Here is an 8,679-nt window from a genome sequence, read left to right on the forward strand (position 1 = left end):
AAAGAAGCTTTTAATAAAACAGCCACCATTTTAATCAAAAGGTATTTTTCAAGAACCATATTTTTACATGCCACTGTGCTGTTGTTTGTTGAAGTATATGAGCTGGAATTGTTCAAAATCAATTGAAGTGTGTACTGAGTGTTAGGGTCATAATCTGAAGAAACTGCATGTTTCACACCCAGTGGCTAAAACATATATGAATGATCATTTTGCTCACATACAGCTATGGCCAACAGGTCACCCTATAGAATTAACACATTGTTAACACAAGGTCGAATGAAACTTGCTGAATAATGTTACGATAAAATTTGAATTACATACCGCTTTGTAGTTTTCCATATACTTAACGAAAAACTGACAAATATTGAAAAAATGTTTCTTTGATGATATTTGGAAATCAGGAGCAACAGAAGAAAATGTTTAAAAATAATGACTTTTTACAAATTTGATAGCAATATTAGTAAGTTACAAGCAAATTGATCCTCTTTTTTAGATTTCTCAAAAGCATATGAACATCAAGGTCTGAAATTGGCAGATTTCATGAGTATGGCAAAGTATACAAACACTGAATAGGGGGCAGACCACAGCTTCACAACAGGCCACTTACGCTGCTATCATTTTCACAGATTGTAGCATACTGTACATCTCTGGCGATATTTCAGACAAATTACATTGTCTGGTTAAAGATTTATTAAAAAAAAAACAAAAAAAAACAAAACACTGTGGGTCAGGGACAGACACTGTTAACTATGCGTTTCTCTAAATAATAAAAATAATAATAATAATAAACAATAATGAATTATGTTCTACAGCAACACATTATTGGAATACTCTCAACACCTTTTTTTTGTGAAACTTATAAAAAATGAGAAACAGACACCCAAAAATCAGTTAGTTTGCCAATAAAAGACAAATATTAGTGGTATGCTTTGTGGCCACTATGGGGAGCTTCGGTTTTGGGCCTATCTAAAAACAATCAGTAGGCCCAAATGTACAGTGACACAGAAATGCATTAAACTGCACCTGCTTGGGGATAGGACTTTTGCTTCTGTTTTAACCAGCTACATATAATATCTTGCTATAACCATGATCACCCCTTTATCAAATATGTGCAAATGATTTCCATTTCACAAGAGCATTTTCTAGGTATGGAGAAAGTCTGGAGGTAGGACATGTGTTGCTCACTGCCCCCTCAGACTGCTTGTTTACTAAATATGCAAATACATTTGTATCCTTAAATAGATAAATACATAATAAGTGACACACCAAATTGCATGCATTTACTACCAATGAAGTACAACTGGGTGGGATAGTCTTCATTTGACCTTTTTAAACCATTTCTACAACAGTCATTCCTAAGACAGGCATCCCAATGTTATACCAGTCTTGGCAGCTAAGATTACAGAAACCATTTGTTGTGCATCGGCAGGAAACAACAGCGATGTCTGGCTGGGATGGAACCAACAAACAAGAGGCAAAGGTTTCAATTGCCAAGCCAGTTGCCTTGAAGGTTTCAATTAATTAAAATAAGTCTTTTTTATTTTATGAAATCATTAAAAGATTGCAATGAAAGGGTTTCCAGTGAGGCCTTTACTGATATTATTATTATTATTATTATTATTATTATTATTATTACCACATACATATTAGCCCAAATCCTACTACATTATATTTTCCAATATATTTTTTCATGCACAGTTTAATTCTACACTCCGAGTGCTAGCAAAGCCTATACGCAGAAACCTTGTGTTCCTATTTTGAAATACAAAGTCATTGAGGAAAAGCAATAAGGGCCAGGTGGCAACATCTACAAACTGCACTAATGGGCTCCATCAACATCTGTTTAGCACATTCAGAGCCCTCTTCACATCATACTGTTGCTAAAACGTAGAGCATTGTGATTCTTCCCAACACAGACATCTCAAGAGGATAGGAAGCATTAATAGTCCCAAAGTGTTTAATATTGAGATAAATGTAGAGCTTCACATTGAATAGTAAGTCGATATGGCTATAGAGTAGCTTGCTTTTATTGGCAATAGGTTTGTTACCATCAACCGCTTCCATAACAAACAGCAAAAAGCCACATTAACTGGAATTTGTTTTGGTTAAAGACATGAGTTTAAAGACATGAGTAACAGCAGCTCAATAGCCTATTTATATAATTGTTTTTACTTGGTTTTACTTAGCATAATGCAATAGGCCTTTTGATTCAGATCCATTTTTAGATACTTGAACATTCCTTGAGGTCAATGAACCTTTAAAAGCCATCAACTGGAAATTAAATGTATTATACAGTGTAGAATACAAGCTCTATTGCATATTTTATATGGGGTCGGGATTCAGTCAGGACCACTTGTCTGCAAACAACATGCCCGTTACCTTTACAATAATGCCATGTTGTGAAATGCGGAAAACTGCCATCCAAAGCAGTATTGCAAGCTTTTATTTGTCATGGAATACAAGACTTGCACACACAACTTGCCAGCTGTAATTATAAATGTATACGTCATGAGACGTTTACTCTTGGATTGCTGACCCCTAGTGGTAAAGATTGGACTGCAGTTGTCATGGTTACTATGTGCATGTCTCTGTTTTCTTGTGTTTTTTCTGGGGGGGTCAATCTGATCTGTACACCACCACAGTGCCATGATGCCAAGTATAATCTGACCAGCGTTTTAGGATATAGTGGATCATTGCTTTCATTTAGGTTAGTTAAAGGCCCAGGATAGGAAAGCATGTACCTTTTTTGCGTACCCCTAACAAATGTAATAAACTAGAACTTTTGCCATAGTGTGTTATATCTGCAAACGCACATCTGAACTCACACAGAAGGGGCAAACACAGGTTTGATGAAGTTGAAAAAATGAAATATTGTTTACCCTTATTAATATTTACCTTGGGAAATGTGCAATATAGATTTGCATATACAGTACTCTACCCTTACTGAGCTTTACCTTGTTTCTTCTTGCCTTACTCTACTTCCCTGTATTTTACCATGCTTTTAATTTTAAACATTTGGTGTTAACAAAGCTGATTTAAAAAAAAACAAAAAAAACACCAGCTCAAAGATGTCATGCTGCTGACTATAGTGATATTAAAAAATGGAAACTGGATGGTACCACTTTGCCACCCAGAATTTAATTGCAAATACATGACTCCACTGTTATTTGAACCATCATCAAAGAGCGGTTATATCCTATGTGTACTGAAAAAAATATACAACAACACATGTACAGTAAATCAAATATCCTGGAAGAAGATTTAATGCGTGTCTAAAGATAAACTAGATAGCTATGTGTCTTTGTTCCACAGGCATATCCTAAACCATTGTCTGCCTTTATGGGTTGGCGTGTGCACATAAAATGTGCCTCAGATCTGTTGATCTTTAGCTTGCAATACTCTGAGGTAAATGCAGAGCCACACCACCGAATGCAAAGTCCTGGTTAAACATTGTCCCACAGTTTGCATTATGCCGTCTGTTGTTTTTACCCTGAAGGCACAGCAATGGTTGGAGGCAGTATTGACTTTGTAATTAAACTATTTTAACGTCAGGATTTTGTAATCATTACATCTTAAGCCATCTGTTCCAGTGTAAGGTCTGAATTTTTTTTTTTTCAGAAGATAGAGGATAAGCACTATACCTAGACAATATTTTATTAATTTTTACCTGTTCTTTTTTTTTACTTTTTTATGTATTTTTTCTATTTGTTTCTATTATTTACTGAAATTATACTACCTAGTGTATAAACTAAAATGCATAAGGGCATATTCAGTTATTAGTAGCAAATGTCTGATAGAATGTAAATTTTTACCTTTTGTTCAAATGATATATCCAATTTCTGTACTTACATGTTTGATATATTTTAATATGTGTGTGTACATTTCATATCCTTATATTAATGATGAACCTTTCCACTCTTATAATTATTTCTGGAATATATGTTTCTAAAAAATACACTTTAATTACATTTTCAACACTTTAGTTAAAAGACACAGTTTTTCACATCTGCAGTATATTTATGTCCAATACAATAATTCTAGTAAAATAAATAATGATAACCAGGAGGAGGTAGAATACATTTAAAAGGGGATTTTATAAGCTGTATTTTTTATTAACAATAAATAGCTATCTAAAATGCATTGCTTCTTTGATGTTTGGAACGTTTCTGTGCTTGATTGACCCTCTTCACAAGATTTATTTCATGAAATGTCATGACATTCATGAAAACTAAATATTATTTAATTATTCAGAAATGTTTTTTTGTGATTTATTTATGAAGTGTTTAAATAATGTGCTGTTTGAAATACAGTAGGTCCTGTCTTTTCAGATACTCACTTTTCACATTCTCCGTGGGATTAAAAGACCCTAAAAACTGTCTATCTACTTTCTCATTCTAACATGAACACATTTTGTGGGTTAGAGATTTGTTTGCTGAAGCCTCGGTTAACATCTTTATCTAAATATATCTCTCCTACATTCTCCTCCAAAAGAGAATGCAAACAGTGTATATCAATGCAGATAAAAAATGGTGTACTAAGCTAAGTATACAGAGCCAGAACTATTTGGTCCACAATGGTGTTTCCATAACTTAATCTCGTGTTCCACTGATACAGTACAAGCTGGTTGGAGACACAGCTTTGATTTAGTTTAAAAGATGTAGATTTTATAGCTTTGTATCAGTAGGTCTTCTTTGAAATAGAAGATAAGAATGTTATTTGGAACCAGTTTTACTGCTGCATGTGCAAACCAGTGCATCCTTTGTATGACAATATTTATTTACTTTCCTGGATGTCCGAGAGCTTACGACACTCTGTAAGTTGTATATCTTAGAGTGAAAGCATACCATCTGAAAGGTTTGTGTTATACTGTGGACACTTAGAAATGAGGATTCCTAATCATGGGTGTTTCTAGAACCATGTATGTTATTTCCAGCAACCCTTACTTTATTTTATTGAAAAACAGAGGGACGTATATATAACAGGCTCAATATGAACCCAAAGGGTCCCAATTTAAATAACTTGTTTTTATACATCACAATTTGGTATCAAAAGGAACCTAATATTTAGAACCTTCTGTATAACATAATGGATCTTTATATAACAGAAACATAAAATAATATAACACCCAAAATATCCTAAAGAGGATACAAATCCAAATTATCAACCTTTCTATTTTTGGGCAATAATACAAACCTAATCAAGCAAATAAGGGTTCATTCCGCAGAACAAAGAATGTGCTGCTGTGCTGCAATGAAACTCAAAGTATAGTATTGTAATTTTGGAACTTTGTTAACAGATATGTGTAAGCAATCAAGTAAAAATAAATACATAAATAAATACATTAACATGAGAAATAATGTCCTTAAAAAACTAATTTATGTTTAATAATATCCATTTGTGGAAAACGGCGAAACCTTTAGTAACTTCAAACAACATCCAGGTTTTTTGGGTCTCTCTGTAAGTGTCTCCACTGGTTTTCATATAAGGTAATGGCTGCAGATACCAGAATACATATTTCTAGTTTATAAATGTTATTTATAAAATATAAGAAATAACCCATACTGTATGTATTTTGCTTATCCTGTTGGACTTGGATTAATAATGAAATTACAACAAGGGGGTGGTGTGTGATTTCACCATCTCAACTAATAAGAATACACTCTAATGAACCTTAGTCTTATGACATGCAGGGTTTTTCCTTACAGAGGATTATAGATAGCATTATGCTACAACCTGTTTCTACATTAATGGGACAAGTTTAATTCCTGCTCTTTGTCTGTCCTGTTCTTAGAAGCACATATGAGATATAAAACCCTTTGTGCTTTTGGATGTTTAAAGATCCAGGTTAGAGTAATCAAAGGGCAGTCATTCCAAGATGACCTCTGCCCTGGTCATACTGACCCATATGCTTATGTCCAGCAAGCAGTAGTAAAGCCCTTGTTTGTAAATAGGCTCACATTCTCCAGCCACCACTGATACATTATCAGAACCCCAAAGCTTCTAGTCCAGCTTCATAGGAGTAGAAAGTAAAGATGTCCCATCTTGATATTATGTAGTCCTTATTAGTAAAAATATATAACCTAAGAATCAGTAGACAAGTCTAGCTATTTGATAAAAAAAAAAAAAATCTTTACCAAAATTATGCTACATTATGAACCATTATCACGCATAACTCCCAACCTTTCCTCTGCCAAGATAAAATGAACACTGCCTCTTATACGCCCATTAAAAGCACAATTAGATCCTGCAACCTCCCACAACCTTGTTCAGGACATCTAGTGTACAAACCTGTGGTTTGATAAAGTGTCCAAATTTTGGAAACAACAAACTTGGTCATACCAAATTGGCTAGCCTCACATTTTTGTGAATACCCAGTTTCCAGCATTTTAACAGCTTTGGCAGTCTTCAGCCAAAAATCTTTGTCTGCTACCACCTGGCATCATAAAATGCTATGATTCTCAAACCAACAACAACAAAGATCTTATCCTCTGAGCAGCCACTTCACGAATGACCCAATCTGAAGCCTTAATGGGGGGGAGCCTAAACTCACTTTGCTGGTGCAAAATGCTCAACAGCTGTCACAATTTATTTTACAGGACTCAAATGTGCAATTTTGAATAAAACACATATTATTTTCATTTAAAAACATGACACCTGGTACTACACTAGGTTAAAAAATACTTTCAGATTGTCTTGCACTTCCTGAGTCATTTGACCTTGAGAGTGAAAAAGTCCCCAGCTGCAGCTTCTCCTAAGGCACTGCTGAAGTGACCTAGGAAGTACACTAGTAACAGACTTCCTGGAAAGCAAGGCAATTAAACTTTAACCTAGTGTAGTACCATTTCTCATGCTTTGAAATGATTATGCATAAACTGCATATTTTAAACCTATATAATGAATAAAAGTGCAGGTCACAGTTAAGTAATTATTTTGTTAGCTACAAACGCTTAATTAATAATGCATTTATGGCTTAACATCTTGTCATTGGTAAATCAGGAGATACTGTAGGTTAAATGGGCAACATGCAGCAATCTTGCCCAACATAATATATCATCATTATTTTCTTTTAGTTTGTTTTAAAAAAAAATATTGACAACAGAAATATGTGTGTTTGGTTGTTCAGTGTCTGTATTTTTTTGCATTAGTTTATTTGTTTTTTTGTGTGTGAATGTATAAGTGTACTAGTGCGTGCGTGTGTGGAAACCAAATGATGTGTATATGTACTACACGTAGCACCAAAATGTATGCTTTCAGTGTTTAACTGTTGTCTAAGGTAGTATTTGGAGAACAAATAATGTATTAAATGCAAACTGTCTTTGGAAACAAATACATGTTTCACAATCCTCAATTAACAGCATTTAAAAAAATAAATAAAACATGAATTTTAGTTTCACAGCTATACCTTATCCTTTGTTTATATATAGTATACATTGATTCAGAAAATCCCAAAGGTAACTGCTACAGATGCAATTAGATGTAATCAGATGTTCCATGTCTCTATTTGTTGTAGAAAACCTGGCAGAAGGACAGGTTGAACATGTGTCCTTTATTTAAACAATGATAATAATCAACTCATTGGGATGAGGAAAGACAAATACATTTCCTATATTAACAACTTGATATCCGTTTTACGTGTCTCACCTTGTTCTTCATACACTGTACATACCTTAGGTTTAGATCCAAATTATCCATCAATTTGCTTGGCATTAGTTTTTTTTTTCTGTGTTGTATTGTATTTCATTATTTATTTATTTTAGTAAGTAAGGTCGCTGGAATTAGGTTATCATCTTCAGGAAAGACAAAGGCAGGTCAGCAGCAACATATACAAAAAAATATCTAACATCATTTACAATACAATAAGCCTATACAAAACGAATTACAATGATTAACGTTGTATTTCAATCAGTGGCAAAAAAGAAACATTCAAACAGGACAAAAATAGTTAAATCAATCATAAAAACAGCAATACAAAATAAAAGCATAATGAAGTAACATAATTCCAATTTACATGATCCTGGTCATAGTCAGTATTTACAGGAATATAAATTATACAAACCTAATTATAACGATTAATGCTGTATCTCAATTCAATCCTACGGCAAAACGCTTTGATCGGTTTGTGTCCTTGTCTTTGGAACAGCTTTCCAATTGCCTTTATTCTTTCCATTCTACAAGTGATGTGAACAGTCACATATTTATAATTTTGGGGGACCTTTTAGGAGATTCTTTTAGCACAGTCTATGAAGTAAAGTACTCTGCTAATGAGACATCTAATGGCGTAAACAAATCAGTGAATTAGTGATTTTCTACCACAGTTAGAGGGGAGATTGTCATGGAGCCAGTGTCCACAGTGCCTGACTGTAGCCAGTGCCCCTGACCTTCACCTTTCAAGAATAACAAGCTTTGCGGTATACAGGAGGAGGAGGAGAAGAAGAAGAAGAAGAAGAAGAAGAAGAAGAAGAAGAAGAAAGTGATTTGGTCACCAATTTTCATCTGTCATTTTAAAAGAAGTCAGAGGTCCATGAGTATTGCATACGTGGTAAGTTGCAGAAACCCAAGAAAATCTGTGACAATGACAAAAGTGTGGTCAACAGAATTACACACAAACTCAGTTTCCTTGATAATGTGTAATAATATAAAAATACAGATTTCTCACGTTACATTTGCATTTAGCAAAAT

This window comes from Acipenser ruthenus, chromosome 5, assembly GCF_902713425.1.
Source record: "Acipenser ruthenus chromosome 5, fAciRut3.2 maternal haplotype, whole genome shotgun sequence".
Lineage (NCBI taxonomy): Eukaryota > Metazoa > Chordata > Actinopteri > Acipenseriformes > Acipenseridae > Acipenser > Acipenser ruthenus.